Raw genomic sequence first — 16526 nt, forward strand, 5'->3', positions numbered from 1 at the left:
GCGTGTGGAAGTTTCTCCTCCATGCAGGGCTGCCAGAGGGTGAACGGTCACTCCTGGCTGTGTGTCTTTTCCTTGGTACAGTGTTTTGCCACTTTGAGGAACACCGTGTGAAGTACACTTGCACAAATAATGGAAGAGCAGCTCATTTCCTCCTCCTCCTGCGCCACACCAGCACCTGCTTTAAACCCCCTGACGTGGCACCCTGACCTCTCGCCAGTCCCAGCCACAGCATTCAAAAGCTCCCGCTCCGAGCCTCCTCTGCCCTGCCATGGCGAATTCAGCCAGAGCAAGAGCCCGGTGTAACGAGGAACCAGGAGAAGATTTGACAGGACCCAAAGCCAGGAAAACAGCTTGATCCCTGCTTAAAAAATTCATTGTGATTTGTCTTTTTTCCGGTTCTGAGACTGAGTAATTGAGGCAAGTCCAGAGTCAGTCCCAGGTACTTAGAGGATGAGACAAAAGGCTCTTCATGAATGTTTCACGAACAGGCAATGCTTTCAGATGACAGAGGTTAGGACTGCCTTGCATGGCTTTGTGGATGTGTGTACACTTAACATTCTTAATAGCCATGTTATTTAAAAATAAAATCAATCATTAAAAATAAATACACCTTACTAAAAACTTACAATTCCTGTCCTTTCCCCTACAGCTCATGCATAACTAGCATTGAAGCTGGGCCACCGCAACTGAGAGAAGTGAATGATTCTTCAGACAAGATACAAACACGCTCTGCTAAAAGCAGACAGATCTGAGCATTAATGCGCACGTGGGGCTGGGGGGAGATGATAGCAAACTTGGGTTTGGATCCGGGCTTCATTTCACCTGCAAAAGGGAGGATGATGGATGCAGAATCTGGGACCCAGTTTACATAGAGTTATCTGTGTTTGATGCAAATTTAGGGTCCTCTTTGGTGTAAATCATGGTAAACCTCATACACAAGCACTTGAGAAAGCACAGGCTCACTCAAACCCATTCATTCTTGCACAGGAGGGAAAAAGAAGTGGCCCTGCATTTGTGAGAGGAATGTAGCTATATATAAGGATCTCCAGTGCCTGTGGTTAATGCCAAGGTCAGCTCCAGCTGACACCCGTGCCTGAGGCTGTGGGGGAAGGGGCTGCTGTACTCCGCAGCGGAGCCACAAGATGTCAGGAGACTGCTGCTGTGCTGCTGCTGTGCTGTGCTGAGCTGAGCTGAGCTGCTGCTGCTGCTGCTACGCTGAGCTGCTGCTCTGTTGAGCTGCTTTGCTGCTGCTGCTGTACTGAGCTGCTGTGTTGAGCTGCTGCTACGCTGAGCTGCTGCTCTGGTGCTGTGCTGAGCTGCTGCTGCTCTGGTGCTGCACTACTCTGCTGCTGCTGCTCTGCTGCACTGCTGCTGCGCTGGCACTAGGGTCTGGGAGCAGCCTGCAAGCTCCTGCTGTCATGTTTTTGGTCGAGCTTTCTTCTCTGCTGGGCTATCCAGCCTCCTTCCTGCGCCCCTTCATTTCTTGATGAAAAGGTGTGACCAAGAAAATGAAGAACCCTCTACCTTTTGATAGCTTTTCCCAAGTCCCTATTCTACAGCTTGCTAACTCCCTCGCTGTATATCTACATGCAGCTTCCTCTGTTCTATCTGACTTTATCTGGTTGAGTGTGTTCATGTTCTCCACAGGGTTACTGGCAGTTACAGCATGCTATGAGGTCACTGATTCACCTCCTTGTTTTCAGAACCCGCCCTACAGCCCCCCGACATAAAACTGAAAGCTGGTCATATGTGAGAAAACAGCAGTTTGCAAGTACGCTCGCAATAAAAGGGTAAACAAGATCTTACATGGGACTGTGCCTGGGCTTGCATCCGAACACATTGTGCTCTACCTTTAATAGAGAAGGATGCTTATAAAATGCATTTCATACTCGCTGCATGCGCTCCTCCAGTGAACACCCTGATAACCAGACACTAACCTGGGTGCTATGAGCAAATCCTGCAGGAAACTGCTGGAGGAATAAATCCTTTTCCTGCACTTAAAGCACACCCCCGTGCTAGTTCCTGCATGTCAGACAGCCAGACCACAGCTGCGCACACTTCTAAAGCAGCAATGCTTGTTCCACATGGTTTAGTTCAAGCAGGTGGTATTTAGGGTGTATATGACTGCTGAGAAATTGCACCTACATGCAATTCCTTAAAACATTCCTTCAGATCCAGCCTGGTGCAGAGCCAGTATCTATCTGATGGACTGACTGAGTGCTGTCCAAAGGGGAGCAAGTGATCCCCATTTTGTTGCTCCTGCCAGACCAAAACCAAAATGGTGGCCCAAGGAGAGGTGAAGCATCCCTCTCCCCCTCACAGGCACACTGCCACTTACCTGCCTATACTTGCAGAACTGAAATTCTTTTATGGAGAAGCAATTTTTTTTTTCCAAGTGCAAAACTGTTGTAAGTAGAAGGTACGTGTCGCCAAGATCTGCACAGTGTACAAACTGAACTGGGAATTTCAGGGGCCAGAGCTTTATGTGGTTGTTACTCTCATCCCCTTGCTTTGGCTGTAAGCCATTGCTCGTCTGAATTGGGAACTGTCTGTGAGCCCTTGCTGCCTGCAAGTGTAACAGAAACACAAGCCACTTACCTGCAGGGAAGAGTCAGTCCCTTCTTCCACACTAGAAACTTTATCTCCCTGTATGGTAAGTGCTGCAAAAGCTCAATTGCTTTAGACAATCTCCACTGTTAAGATAACTTTCTAGTACACCTTACGTCTGATTACCCAAATGGTAATCACACACCAGTGTACCTCCAGTGACTTCAAGGAGACCTGCTAGCCTATGTTATATGGTAGCACTGCTGGTGCCAGGAAAGGATGAATCAGTGTCACTGAGGTACCCCATTCCGTTCATGAGTTCATGATCTCATGATCTCAACTGTATCTGAGTCCCTCAGCTTCTGGACACTGGACAGATGCAGTGAAGTCTCTCTTTTGACACTAAGCAGCATCTCATAAGACCTAAGAAAATCAGAAGATGCTAGAGAAAAATGAAAAGTATTAATTTTGTTAGGGTGATAGCTCATTTGACAGAGCAACTTGAAGAAATACAACACAAAAACCAGCTTGACTAGCTCTGGATTGAAGAAGAGTCATTGCCAGGGATGTCAAGGTGACACGCAGAAATGGATGTTAGATAACTCGAATGCAAAGCACAGGTACTGGCCTACAAGATATTTTCATGCACTGAACACTGCAACATTCAGCTTGGTAGCGACTGGAAATTTTCATTTCACAGATTTTGACTTGCTATGTGAAATGACATGAAAACCACCAAGTTTATGTTCACATAAAAAGAAAGAAAAAAAAAACACCAAAAAACAAGCACAGATGGCACCGTGTCTTTCTGGCTGCGTCAGCAGGTTGAATAAGGATTAAGCAGGTAAGAAGGGTGAAATGCAGGCCCCATGTCTGCCACTCATACAGCTCTGCTGCTAGAACTGATTTCAGCAGCACTGCTATCCTCTCCGTCCTGTCCTGTCTGCTACACGCTCACGCTCTCTGTCAGGCCTGAAGCTCATTAGTGGAGCAGCACGGGATGCTCGCTTTGTCACTCTGCATTTGGTGCCTTGTAACTAGAAAATTTGTTTTCAGCCCTGTTAAGCAAGCAACTCACTAGCAATTCAACTAGGAACATGAGTTATTTGGGAAATAGAAAAGTTACAAGCTCTTCCTCCGCTTTCAGCCACACTGAATGCATTTGGTGCAAGGATGAGAGAAGGCAGGGAGTTAATGAGTGATGGGTGCTGAAGTTAAGTGGAGAAGGAGGATGTTTACAGGTCTGATCCTACTACCCTGCAGGTCAAGTTTTATGTTCAACTTACTGCTGTAACTGTGAATTCTGAACTGAGCACTGATGTGTGAGAATGTACAAGTTCTGCAGGACAAGGCTGTAAAATTCACAGTATTTACCAAATTCTGGATTTGTTATTGTAATTGAATAACTGTATTTTATGAAGAAGTAGAGCATGCAGACTTATTCTTACTGCTGCAAATTATAGGAACATCAGAGAAGCAAGAATTACAGCCCTCTGCCTCTTTTAGGGATGGTGCACACTTGCTTCACGTAGAGCTCGACTGTTCTGTCATAGGCATTTCTTCTGTGTGATTGCAATGTAGACCAAACTCAGTTAACAAAAATTGTATGGCATTAGTTTTGTCGCTGTGATACCAGACTGGTGACGAAAATACTAATGTATTTGGCATTTGGAGTTGGCATGCATCGGGAAATTATGGCACTTTCATTTTATCTTAACAGCTTATTTCCCAGAACTGTAGGGAGAAAGCTGCTAGATACCAAAACTGCTAGTTACTGCACTCTTGTACTTTAAAAACAATTCTTAAAGAAAGCAAAGATAATGCTAACGAGAGCTGCTAGGCAAAATTCTGGAGCATAATCTAATGGGATTTTTTTGTTGCTGTTATAAATTAAGTTTTTGATTCTGTATATCCTGACTCCCTATTCATTAAGTCTACAGTTTATATCCTGTGCTACATTTTAGTTTCTTCCAAGAGAAACTGCTTGGAGTTTTGTAAACTTACAGTTTGTTACTGAGTCAAGTAAGAAAGGTTAAATCTTAATAACCCTGACAATTAACTAACTTCCTCTATTTCACGTAAGACCTTCCTTCCACTAAGCTGAGCCCTCACCTTACCAAGCACATCCCAGGCATTGCAGTACCTTGTTATCAAGACTGTCTTTTCCATGCAAATGTCTTACAAACTGACTTCCAGCTCGAAGCAAAATTTCTTGTGACTACATGGTGGTGTTATCTTGTCTGAACTGAAAACTGCAGGCTGACTACTTGCAGGGTTGTGAGCAGGGAAAAAATTGTATTAGTTTCAGTCGAGTTTATTTCTATGTCCAGAGTAAGACAAGCAAAAGATGCAGCAGATTAGGGCAGCTGAATGAAACTTCCCTATAAATATTTGCAATTATTTTCAAGAAAAATATTTTTATTACCCAGCAATATCTTGCTTCATATATGACACCAAACATTTGAATAAGCGAACTTTCGCACTGGTTAGAATGAGTTAGCACTTTTTTACGTTCTGGGAAAGTTTTTTTTTGCAAAACCACCAGACTCAGGCTGAGCATTAGCATGACGGATCTTTTTAGAAATAAATATTAAAAGAACCTGTGTTCCACGAGCCCAGCCCTTTCGCATGGAAACAAGGACAGCAATGTATTAGGACCGCTGCATGGTGTAGTGTGGTTTTGCGCCTCGTGTTGGTGGAAAAAACAAGTCAACAGCAGCCCAATTTGTAAACCAATTACTGCTTCTGGAACTGATGGTCTCACGCTGCTAACTGGGGGTCTAACAGGATCAGGTGTTTGACTGCAGCAATGACCAGACAAGGACAAATTAAGTGCTATCCTGAACTGCAAAGGAAATATTACATTTCTTGCTCTATGTTAGCAACACTGAAGTTTTCATTTAGACTTCAAAGGCTTACACAGAGGCCAGAGTAGCATGTTGCTCTGCGGTGAGTTTACATCAAAAAGCAACAATGCTGGATTGAAAAGAAAACAAAAAGCCACTGAATTTGCTCTCGCATCGAAAAGACCACAAACTCTGTGAGCATTTGGCAGCGGTCATGTGACAGCCTTCCCCTGCCTCTGTATGGTGGATTATCGGCAAAACTATTCGGACACACACACATGACCTCACAAAAATGTGCAGTAGCGAAAATACACTTTTTCTCAAGCCAGAAAGGGAACAATCTTTTTTCGTAACAGAGACCTTGCTCTTGTGCTAGTGATTGGATTAGGTAATGACTAATTAGATGAGGTCATCACTTTCTATGTCACATATATACAGTATTTATGGAGAATTTGCTCATTCTAATTAACAAAGTAGGAATAGTTTCTCGACAAACTTCATTTTCCTGAAACTAAGAGCCTTGAATTTGTTCCACTTTTGATCTTTCTTCGGTGGCTATGTTTGCTTTACATTAAAATAACTTCTAACATTCCCATTAAGGATAATCCCTCCAGCAGCCACAGTATGACATTTCTATATTAATCTTTTAAGCATTTTAGAAAAGCAAGGTTTCATGTTTTAATAATCACAGTGTTTTTCTCCAAGGAGTTGTAAAAATTTATGGGGCCTTTCTATCCTATTTGACTTCTACATCTTTAGAGTTTGGTGCTAATGGCCCATTCAGCCTGCTTACTCTTTGACTCCTTTTTTATTTCTTTTTCATCTTCTTACAAAAGAAAAATTGCTTCCGTGCCTTACGCTGTTGCAGATGCTATTCAAGTGGTAAGTAATTTCAACCAACTAGCTGAAGAAAACCCACAGTTTACCCTCATCTCGGAATCACTTGGGGGTCTCCACTGTAGACTCGTGCATATAAACCCTTTAATTCTTAATTAAGAACAAAATATAGCCATTTGTTTAAAGCAGCAAAAGCAGAAACAGCAATATACATACATACATTTTAACAGGTTACCGACCTATTAAAAAGTTATTTTTCTGCTTTAAGATTTTATCCTATTCTTGCTTTTTTTAGCAGAAAAATAAAAGAGACAGGTGAAGTATTTATACTTATTATAATTTTAACATGGCCATAAAAGTGGCTATGCAGTGCCCCTGGAAGCATTCTTGTCCCAAACCAGTCACACTTTGTTCTACGCAGAGCCAGAAAAGCCACTGAGACTAATAAAAATCCAGCCACGCAATCACAGTAACAAAACCAGCAAATTCCTCGCCGTGTCACCTACACCTCCCTTACTGCTCACCGTTGCATGTTCTGAGAACCAACAAGTCTCAGCCCATTTGGACAAAGCAATTTTCAAAGTGGAGAGAAAACAATATGCCCTCTTTAGGTTATGTTTGCCTCTGTTGATTTCTGTTGCTGAAATCCCTGCAGAAGAGATGCAGCGTCTCAATTAGGCAAGTCTCACAGCACTTGTGGTTATGAAGAACAAAGCCAATACACTCCGTTCCAACGCAGGTGGAAGGCATTTAGCAGGATCAATTTCTTGTGAGATGCTTTGCTCAAGGAACAGGTTGATGTGCTTCACACGAATGGCATTACCATCAGAAGAGTCCCAAACAGGGTCTTAGCCTTTACTGAAGCCACCACGAGTCAGGTCTCACCTGACTGCCCCATAGAGAACCAAGGGGATCAGGAAGCTTTGCAGCACTTTATATAGCAACAGTTACCCATTTCATGGTGCAGTCCCACTCCGGCCATGCAAAGATACTGGGACAGAGAGGATAAAGAACAGAGCAGTCAGCAGCACTTTGGAGTGAGTTTGCTAATGAAGGAGACAGAAGTTTCATGGGCTGGGAACACTCACCAGGAAAGCTGCAGTAACTACAGAGGAGTGGGAAAATGTAGTTTCAGTTGCATATTCAGGACTGTAATCAAAGAGATAAGTGCCAAGAAAATCTGCAGCATCCAGAAACTGTCAGGGTTGTCTTGCCACAGCTTCCTCAGTGATCTTATCCTAAGACAAGTGTTTCATAACAGATTGAATGATAGCTAGAATGCACGTAGAAGAATATACAAGGAAGATGCAAGTCTTTTTTGCACCAGAAAGCTCCGTGCCATCCTCAGAAAAAAGATCCTGTCAATCAGCCCTGCCAGAGTCAGCAGTGCCCCAGCGCCCCGCAGCCCAGCAGGCAGATGGGGCTTCCTGCACCACAGCCTCTGTGATTTACTGCGTGCACACAAAGCGAGTAGCAGGAGTGCGTCTGTATGATCCGCAGAGGCGTGGGTTGCTCAGCTAAGCAGGGGAGTGGGATGCAGAAATGCCTGTGCTCCAACCAGTTTCTGACACGGCCTCCTGTGGCCCAAGGCATGTCATGCTGCTTCTCAGCCTCTGGGCAAGTTCCCAATTCCTAAAGCAAACCCCGAGCACTTTCAGATGTGCTGTTAGAGGCTCCAGGAGAAGGGGGGGAGCTGGCAGAAGTGCCCAGCTGTTCCACTCCAGCTCCCCTTCCTTCTGCGTGCCCCTCATCCAGCCCCAGGGGGGAGCACCGCCGAGTCACTTGGTATGCAGCAAGGTGTGAGCCATCCTTTGTCTCCTGCCTCTGGGAGAGCAAATGCAGCGGATCTGCTCTGCTGGATGGAAAGGGCAGCAGCGTTGCTCATCTGTTTCACAACCACACACTTTTTCTGGTCCTTTGCTACTGCAGAATTTTCTTTTGGCTTGTGTTTGCACAAGCACTTGGAACAAAGATTTGCCACTTCATTTCTCTAATTGTACAGCTAAGACTGTAAAATTTCCTGCTCCGTATCCTTCTTTAGTGTTTGTAAAGCCGCTGAAAAATGTAATGTCCTAAATGCTGCATTTTTACTGACAATCTAAAGGTATATTTCAGCAAATAGTGTTGATGATAGATACTGTTTTGCTCTCCACATAAAATTCAATCTTCAGCGGACTTTTGGGATAAGTAGGCTATTACCAGGCAACATGTTGCACGGTTTGCAAACTTTACATCAAGGAATGGAGGCAGCAGCACAATTCAGAACATCAGATTTATCACCAGAAGTTAAGCAAAAGATGAAAATCTTTTGCTGTTATTCAGCCCAGAGTTCTGCTGGGGATCTCCTTGGCATGTTATTGCTGCATGGGTGGTACTCGGTGGCCACTGCAGAGTCTTTGGTTTTCCCAGTCCATGATATTTATAGTTCCCTGTCCCTGCACCATCCTGTCACCCATCACTGGTTAGGGCAGGCTAAAAGCTGCTGTAAATGACAGTCTGGCCCAGAGGCAATAAAATAGCACCTGCAACTCCCATTTTTATCTGGGTTTCTCGTATGTTGCTTTATACATGCATTGTCCTTAAGCTAAAATGGTGTGAGAACATTGCAGAGATAATGTGCCTTCACAGAAACAAAAGGAAAAAACAGTACAAGTAGTAAAAAGAGGAGGGAGAAGCACAGAATTTGCCTTCCAATATATAATACCTAAACTGGTATTATAGCTAGAAATCCACAAGAAACCTCACTCAGCCATTGGTGCTGATACAGATAAGAATGAAACTAAATTTCCCCAAACACTCATAACCACTTTCCTGTCTGCTCCTGAAAAAAAAAAAAAAAAAAAGAAAACCCACCACCAATCTCTTGTTCTTTGTCCTCTGAACTGTAGTCACCTTGCATTACACGGCATGAAATGACTAGCCAGGCTCCCCATTGTCATCGGAGTTAATCACAGAAGATGAATATGAACTGACCAACAGTGTTTATAACCTTGTTTAACAATGTCAGGCACTGGGCTGGATTCTTCCCTTCCTTTCACCCATATCATTCCAGTGGCTCCAGTGTAGTTATTCCTGATTTACACCAGCACCAGTGAAGTCAGACTCTAACAGAAAGGCATTTTCAAGAAAGAAAAATCCAACAACATGTTTGAAATATAAAAAAGAATGAGAAATACCAAAATGCAGTGAATTTCTTATTTTTTTGTTTCCACTCGGGTGCACACAAAAGCCACTTTCCATGAAAACAACATAGCATGTGCCAGAGTAAGACAGGCTGGCCTCTGAAGCAGATCCCCTGCCTGCATAAAGCAAAATATATTTCACTCATATCTTTTCACTAGCATTCATAAACACTTATGCAAAATCATAGCAAATACTGTCCACATTGGTACCAAACCAGAAAACATTTCTCTGGTGGTAGAGGAACTTTTATCTTCGATCACCAGTGCCCTGCTGGCACTGGAGCATATTTATTTTTTTAGCATTCAGTGACCTTTGGAACCAGTAACTACAGAGGGCTGCCAAGCTGCCCATGGGCTCTTCCATGCCAGTCTTTATCTGTTTGAGAAGAGGTAAACAGGGCAGGTAGCAGCACCCTGCAGGGACCATGCCCCAAGTGCACGTGTGTGTGTGTACCATGTGCGTGTGCCTGGGGGGGACACACACTGATTCTGGGGCCACTGATACTCAGTTTATATACACCCATGTGTGTGCATGTAATCAAGGGGACTGCACCAATCTATAATGGACAGGCAGAAGTAACACTTTGTCTCTCATATGTAATTGCTACTGTATAATATAAAAAGAGGTATTTGCGTGTCCATTGGCTTTAAGGAACAGTCTTCACCTGGGTACAACATATCCTAATATTCTGGTCTCCACTTTACGTGGAAATGAGCCTTTTTGTTGTCTTTATCTCTTGTCATTATTTTCTCCACCACATTAATTACAAACACTGCTGTGAACTGACCAAACGTGGAGTTCTTCCTGGCTTTACATTTTACACCAGGGCAGTGCTAGCTTTGGGGAGTTTGCATTGCCCAACTGCTCCAAAGCAATTCCATTTTTTCCTGCTAAGCTCCCAGCTGGAGAGGCACGTGTTGTCCTGAGCTTGCTACTCCCATGTAAAGTCCCGGCAGTGACAGTTCACCTAGATGTGACTCTCTGAAAAAATGCCAAGTTGGGGAGGGAGGAAAAGGTGACTTTTGGTTAGACCTCCCCCAACTAAATCAAGCTAAAACTGCCTATGCCCTTTGCTTAAGTGCCACTGCTTGAGAAACAATCTCACTACGTGTGGCAAACATGTAACCTCAGAGGCATTCAGCTAAAACCAGTCCTTCTGATGTCCCCTGGTCACCAACTGGCAACAAAGCTCCACTTCGACACCAATCTGGCAACCTGTAGAGTTTGCCCTCTATTACATTTTGCTTCTATAAGCACTGCTATTATTGGAACTGCTTACTTGACCATATTGTGTGCTTTACCTCCGTCTGACAATAAGTCATTCTTCCAGCCTGCAGCATTAATTACTTATGCATACTGTACACACTGCCATTCAAAGCACACACACAAAGAAAGAAAAAAGATTTTTTGTACAGACAAGTTTGCTGTTATGTTGTGGGCTTTTTTTTTTTTTTTCTGATTTGTATCAAATGTGAGGACAAGAACAGATTTTTATGCTACCTGTACCTTGAAAATCAATACCACGAATACTTAGAAATACCATTTAACAAACACTGGCTGGCTCTGTGGGTTATTACAAACCATACAAGATATAGCTTAGTATGTCTTTGCTACCCAAAAGAAAGACCATCAAAACATCACTTAAATAGGTAATTATGAATGTGTGTGTACATGTGTATGTACACACTCACATGTATACTTATATGTAAACTCAAAAAAAATAAAGTGGGACCACAACTGGTCAAAATATACACACGCTTTTGATGATAAACACTTTCCTATCTATTCCTACTCCTATTTCCATGCTAGCTTTAGAAAGCTAGCATCTCTTATTATTACGCTGGGCATCCTGATAAATGAATACCTGTCTTAATCCCTGTGATGAGATCCTACACAACACCAGACACAAAGGTCCAGCAGCACCTGGTATAATGGCAGCGGTGCCTTTCTATTGCTGCTGGAAGAGTTTCATCTGGGATCATCACATTTATCACTTCTGTTACTGCCTCACATACCAATGGTTCACAGTCATCCACTGACAAACTAATGCATTCAGCTCCTTCCTTTTTTTTTTCTTTTTTTTTTTTCTGTAGTCAGTTTTCTTCCTTGAAGAGAATTTATTTTCTTCATCCTTCTGTATAGGATTCTTTACAGCTAATAGACTGTCACTTTCACAAAACAGTTCCTCTTATCCTAAATTAGGAACCCAGAAGACGTGGGATAGACCACCATCCCTGAGGTATCTCCCTCTCTTCTTTGAGTGCAGAAGAAACCCTGATGACCATCTTGGAGAAGATTCCTAATTTTTGATGGCTAAAGGTGAAGCACACCCCAAATGTATGTTTGTTTTTTGCATGGAATTGTATCCAATTTCCTTTGCTCGTTGCTTTCAACGTCTTACAGCTCACTGTCCATGACGTTATGATCCTTTTAATGTCAGTGCCTCTTGATTTCATAGCATCAGAATTTTTTTTAGCACACTCCAGCTTAAATGACAATAGATCATTATAGTAAATATTAAACAAGTTCTGCCTTGAATCACCAGTAATCTCTCTATCCCAATAGTAATCTATTGGCACCTCTCCCTCAGACAATTCCTTATGCCTTTTACTGTTCTTGTACTAATCCCCATCTTCACCATCTTAATTAATAACTTCCCATGTGGCGTCATATCAAATACTTGACTAAAATCCATATAGATTAGATCTACTACATTTCCTCTTGCTTAGAAGATCAGTTATCTCAGCAAAGAAATAGCTCAGGATACTCCAGCAAAATCAGTTTTGTGGTTGCATTTTATCCTATTTATCATCTCTTTCGCTCTCCTGTTGTTGGGTTATTTTGTGTGTGTGTTGTTTTTTTTTTTTAGCTAATTGTATTTTCCTTCAAAACTCTTCTGAAAGTTTGAAATGGTCTCAAAGTCAAGCTAATGAGCTCAGTGGCTACTTAGTTAATTTTTTATTACTTTTTAAAATAAAAGCATTATATATATGTACTATTTTTAAAACATGCAAGAATCACGTTCATCTCAAAAATATATTTTAAAACTTTGCTATCAATCTGTTGTTTCTCTGGAATTCTGGGATGGAAATGACCTGGTCTCCCTCACTTGAATAGGTGGAGCTCTTTTATATTTACTTTCACATTTATTGTGATAATTTCTATTTTCATCCCCTCATTCCAATTAATCACGGTGGTTTTGCTCCCTTCTTGAAATCCATTCTTTCTCCTAAAAGCTATGGCAAAGCTTTCATTTAGATTATGTGTGCAAAAGTTATCTTTGCTCTTTTCCTTGTCCGCACACTTCATAGTAGCACCTGTTCTTTTTTCTGTTGTTCCCTGTTTATTTACATGGTTAAATAAATGTTTCCTTTTTCTTTTAATTTTCTTTAGACAACTACTTCAGTGTTATTTTCAGCAAATCTCCCTTTATTCTTAAGACCTATAAGTCGCGTTTTTGTTCATCAGATGTTTTCCTTATTTTTTAACACTCTCCCATATTCTAGTGAAATTATGCCATTGCACAGACTGCCTTAACTAACAGGGTAGACACAGTTAAATACAGATGTTTTGTAGATAGGTACAAAGTGAGCATTTAGCAATGAAATTCATGGGCCAACAGAAATCAAAGATCTTGTTATAATGGAAGCAATGTTTTTATCTGATTAGAGCAGCAAAAAACCTTGCATCAGCCCCACGTATGCCAGAATGCCTAGCAAAAAGCTTCAGCTTGTAGCAATAAAAATATTGTATGTTCCTTCTCTTCCAAGGAAATTAAAACTTTCTATCACTAAGAATACAACAGAAGCAGAAGGGTACAAAATGGTACTTTGTAAAAGCACTAGATGACTAGCCTTATTTTTCAAGATGTTCCCTTCAGGGTTTTCTTGTTTTTGTTTTCTTTTTTTTAAAATGGCTTTCTAACCCCATGACTTTGAAAAGAACCCTTAAAATGCAAACCAATGCAGAGCTGAGTGAATCTGTGATTAGTTGCAGCATAAAACTAGTTCAGAACTGGGGATCTTTGTAGTTATTTTTGATACTAAGATTTCAGATTACATTTAGAGATTTTGATTTGCCTTGATTATCTGTAAGTTTCCTAAAAGACTGTAGTTTGCTTTTCAGCTGCCTTAGAATAAACCTGTGGAAAAATTCATCATAGAATTTGTGTACTATTAAGTTTTGAATTAGTAACAACAGAAACAGACATGAGAAATTAAGGCATCACTATAGAAAGGTCAAAATGAAATGTTCTTTGTGTCCATCCACCAACTGCAGCCAAAAGACCAAAGAAAGCAGTGGGGGAACCAACTCACCCAGCGAACTATATAGGGGCTTCACTGAGGATAGTATATTCACACATAGAAGCATCTGCAGCTAAGGAATGAAAGATTTTCACAACACATCTCAGCATAAAATTCTAGTCTCCTCCATGGACACTTTGAAGTCTGCTGGAAAAGACTTTCCAGACCTGTATGTCAGACTGCAGAGAGATATTTCTATTGAGGAGACAGGAAAATACCTTCATTTCATGAGCTATCACCATCTGTTCTGTTACCATTCAAGCAGAAGTCAAAAACTTCTCCCAGATCACTGAAATGCCTCCAAGGATGCCTAGTTTTGGCTCCTATCTGACATTCCGGTCCCCAGCATTTTTAGGCACTGTCACAACTACCCCGCTGCAGAGGCAGTAACTGCAAAACACTGCTCAGAAGCATTTTTATTACTGGAGCTAAATCCTTTTTTATTCTTGAGGAGCAGGCTGGCTAGCCCTCGCCTTTGCTTTGCTTTGAGACATACCGCCGGGTTGCCATTCTCTGCCCCGTGTGTTTTCCCGAGTTCCCTGGATCACCGTTTTCTTCCTTTTCGCTTCAACTTTTCCGCTCAGCGTTAGCCACCGGTTTACTACTGTAAACAACTGTTTTGCCTGCTAGATGGCACTGGACATCCACTAGCGTCGGGACTGAAGGCAGGTGGCACTGAAGAGCTGTAAGGGCACACGGCCACACTTTGGTCATTACTCTATTTACTTTCTGCAGTGGAATTTTCTTTGCTCAGGTTTCTTCATTCCCCATCCACAGCACTGACTTGCCACCGTATCAATTCTACCCACGTCCTCTTCCTGTTTTACGAGGAGTATAAACTTGCTATTAGCACAGCTACAAAGGACGGGAGGTGCTCCTGAATCCATCAGTTGGTCAAAAATGATTAAAAACAAACCGAAGACCTGAAATTCTTCTGGGTTTCTGCCACCGTCTTGATTTGAATCCAAGTATTTTGCCAGCAAGAACTTGGGGGTGCATAATATTAATTACACTTTTATGCCTGACAGCAGCATTACAAAGCTATATGTGAATAGATACTGAGGGCTAACACACGAGGATGGCATGACGTTTCCGTGTTCTTTGAATTCTGTTCTGAATTCATTTTATGCTGTTAGGACAAAAATCTTTTCTTTGTAGCTACCATAGACACATAGAATTCAATATATTCATCAAGGCACTGGACTGGGAAGTTGAAGCTGTTATTTGTAGCTGCAGAGCACCCAGCACAATCCACTAGTGAGTCCTGACTGTGCCCTTTTAAAATAATGTTTAAAAAAATACAGAAAAGACAATTTTGGAAACAAAAGTTAAGCACATGCATCTGGCTGGAACCAAAGTACTTTCAAACAAAGATACTTTCTTCAAAGTATCCATGAGCTCAAAACATCCTTCCTGATATGCTCGTTGTGCCACCTCGTCTACAAACAGGAGGCCACCATTGCCTTTTAGTCTGGTCTTTCACCTGTGAATGCCGTTCTCCGTGCCGCAGTAGGCATTTGCTTTTCACATACATGGGCACAGGTTTCACCCGGTGCTAGGCATGCCCACAGTGGGTGTGATTTCCTGGAACTTGAGGGTGTACCCTCTGTTTGGATGGCAAGTTCCCTGGCTGAGGTTGCTTGGAGACACTGTAGGTATCATGGTATCTCCCTTGCATGCCTGTAGATGTTTTCCAGGTAGGTGTGGTCATACTTCTACTTGGCTCATCAGATTCTCCGCAGATGTCCATGGTTCTAGTGACAGCGCCAGGTCTAGCTTTCTCATTAATTCTTTTTCAACCTTATAATTATCATGTATATATGAAGCTGAACGCAGTGTTGCATCCTACCATATCATTTCCAGGTGCCAGACACCTAATTTCTCTTTTTTTTTTTTTTGTCTTCACTGAGACATTTCCTCCATTTCCTTAGGGATGCTCGCGAATTGATTGTCCCCAAACCTTGAAAGGATTCAAATAAAAGTAAAGCTTTTTGCACACCAGCTCCGGCAAATCCTGTGGTGGGATTTTAGGATGTTTCTCCTCTTCTTCTCAACCTTCTTCACTCTGCTCACTCAGAGGTTATCATCTGCATAGCAAAGCTGGCACACAGACTGAAATGCTTATGCCTCAAGCCATTCCTGCGCAAAGCCTGGCACCTTTGTTCAGATGTCTGATGAAAGTGGGTTTGAACTAAGATGTGGGTCTGTGAACTGGCAGGGACACACAGACTGTTCTGCTGACTCTGTTTCTGGGGCGGTAAGCTTCTGGGGAAGGAAGGAAAGCTGAGGGCAGGCAGTAGCATTGTTGAGGTCTTGAAATGACACACAGATTCACAAAAGCGAGTCTTTCTAAACCCAACTGTCTAAACCAGCCTGAAATAACTCCAGGATGCATTTTGTTTCCCTGTTTAGGTAACACGGCACAAGGACTTCTGTTTATTTGCCTACCAATTCCTCTTGCACAGCATGAAGCAAATGGCTACCTACACCTCCCTGGCTATTTGCAAGGCCGCTTAGCTTTAAAATACAGCTAGGAGCAGCACCACCAATCTTAAATTAACTTTCCCGGTGGGGGAAGAGTCTTGAATTGATCCTTATCTACTTCACTGGGTCTTGTGCTGACAGTCAGGTTTGCTGTTCTCACTGCGGTTAAAGTGTTCTGCTCTTTATGGGGTGTACTGTGAACAAACCACCAGTCCAGACCTTTCTGATACGGCTGTTGTGATCTGTCTTATCTTTATTTGCTCCTCGAGCCACTTTGGTAGGGCTGAAGAAACCATCTCCTGCAAAAACACTTTGAACTCTGGAT

The sequence above is a fragment of the Anser brachyrhynchus genome (genome assembly GCF_964034855.1).
Source record: "Anser brachyrhynchus genome assembly, chromosome: 17".
Taxonomy (NCBI): Eukaryota; Metazoa; Chordata; class Aves; order Anseriformes; family Anatidae; genus Anser; species Anser brachyrhynchus.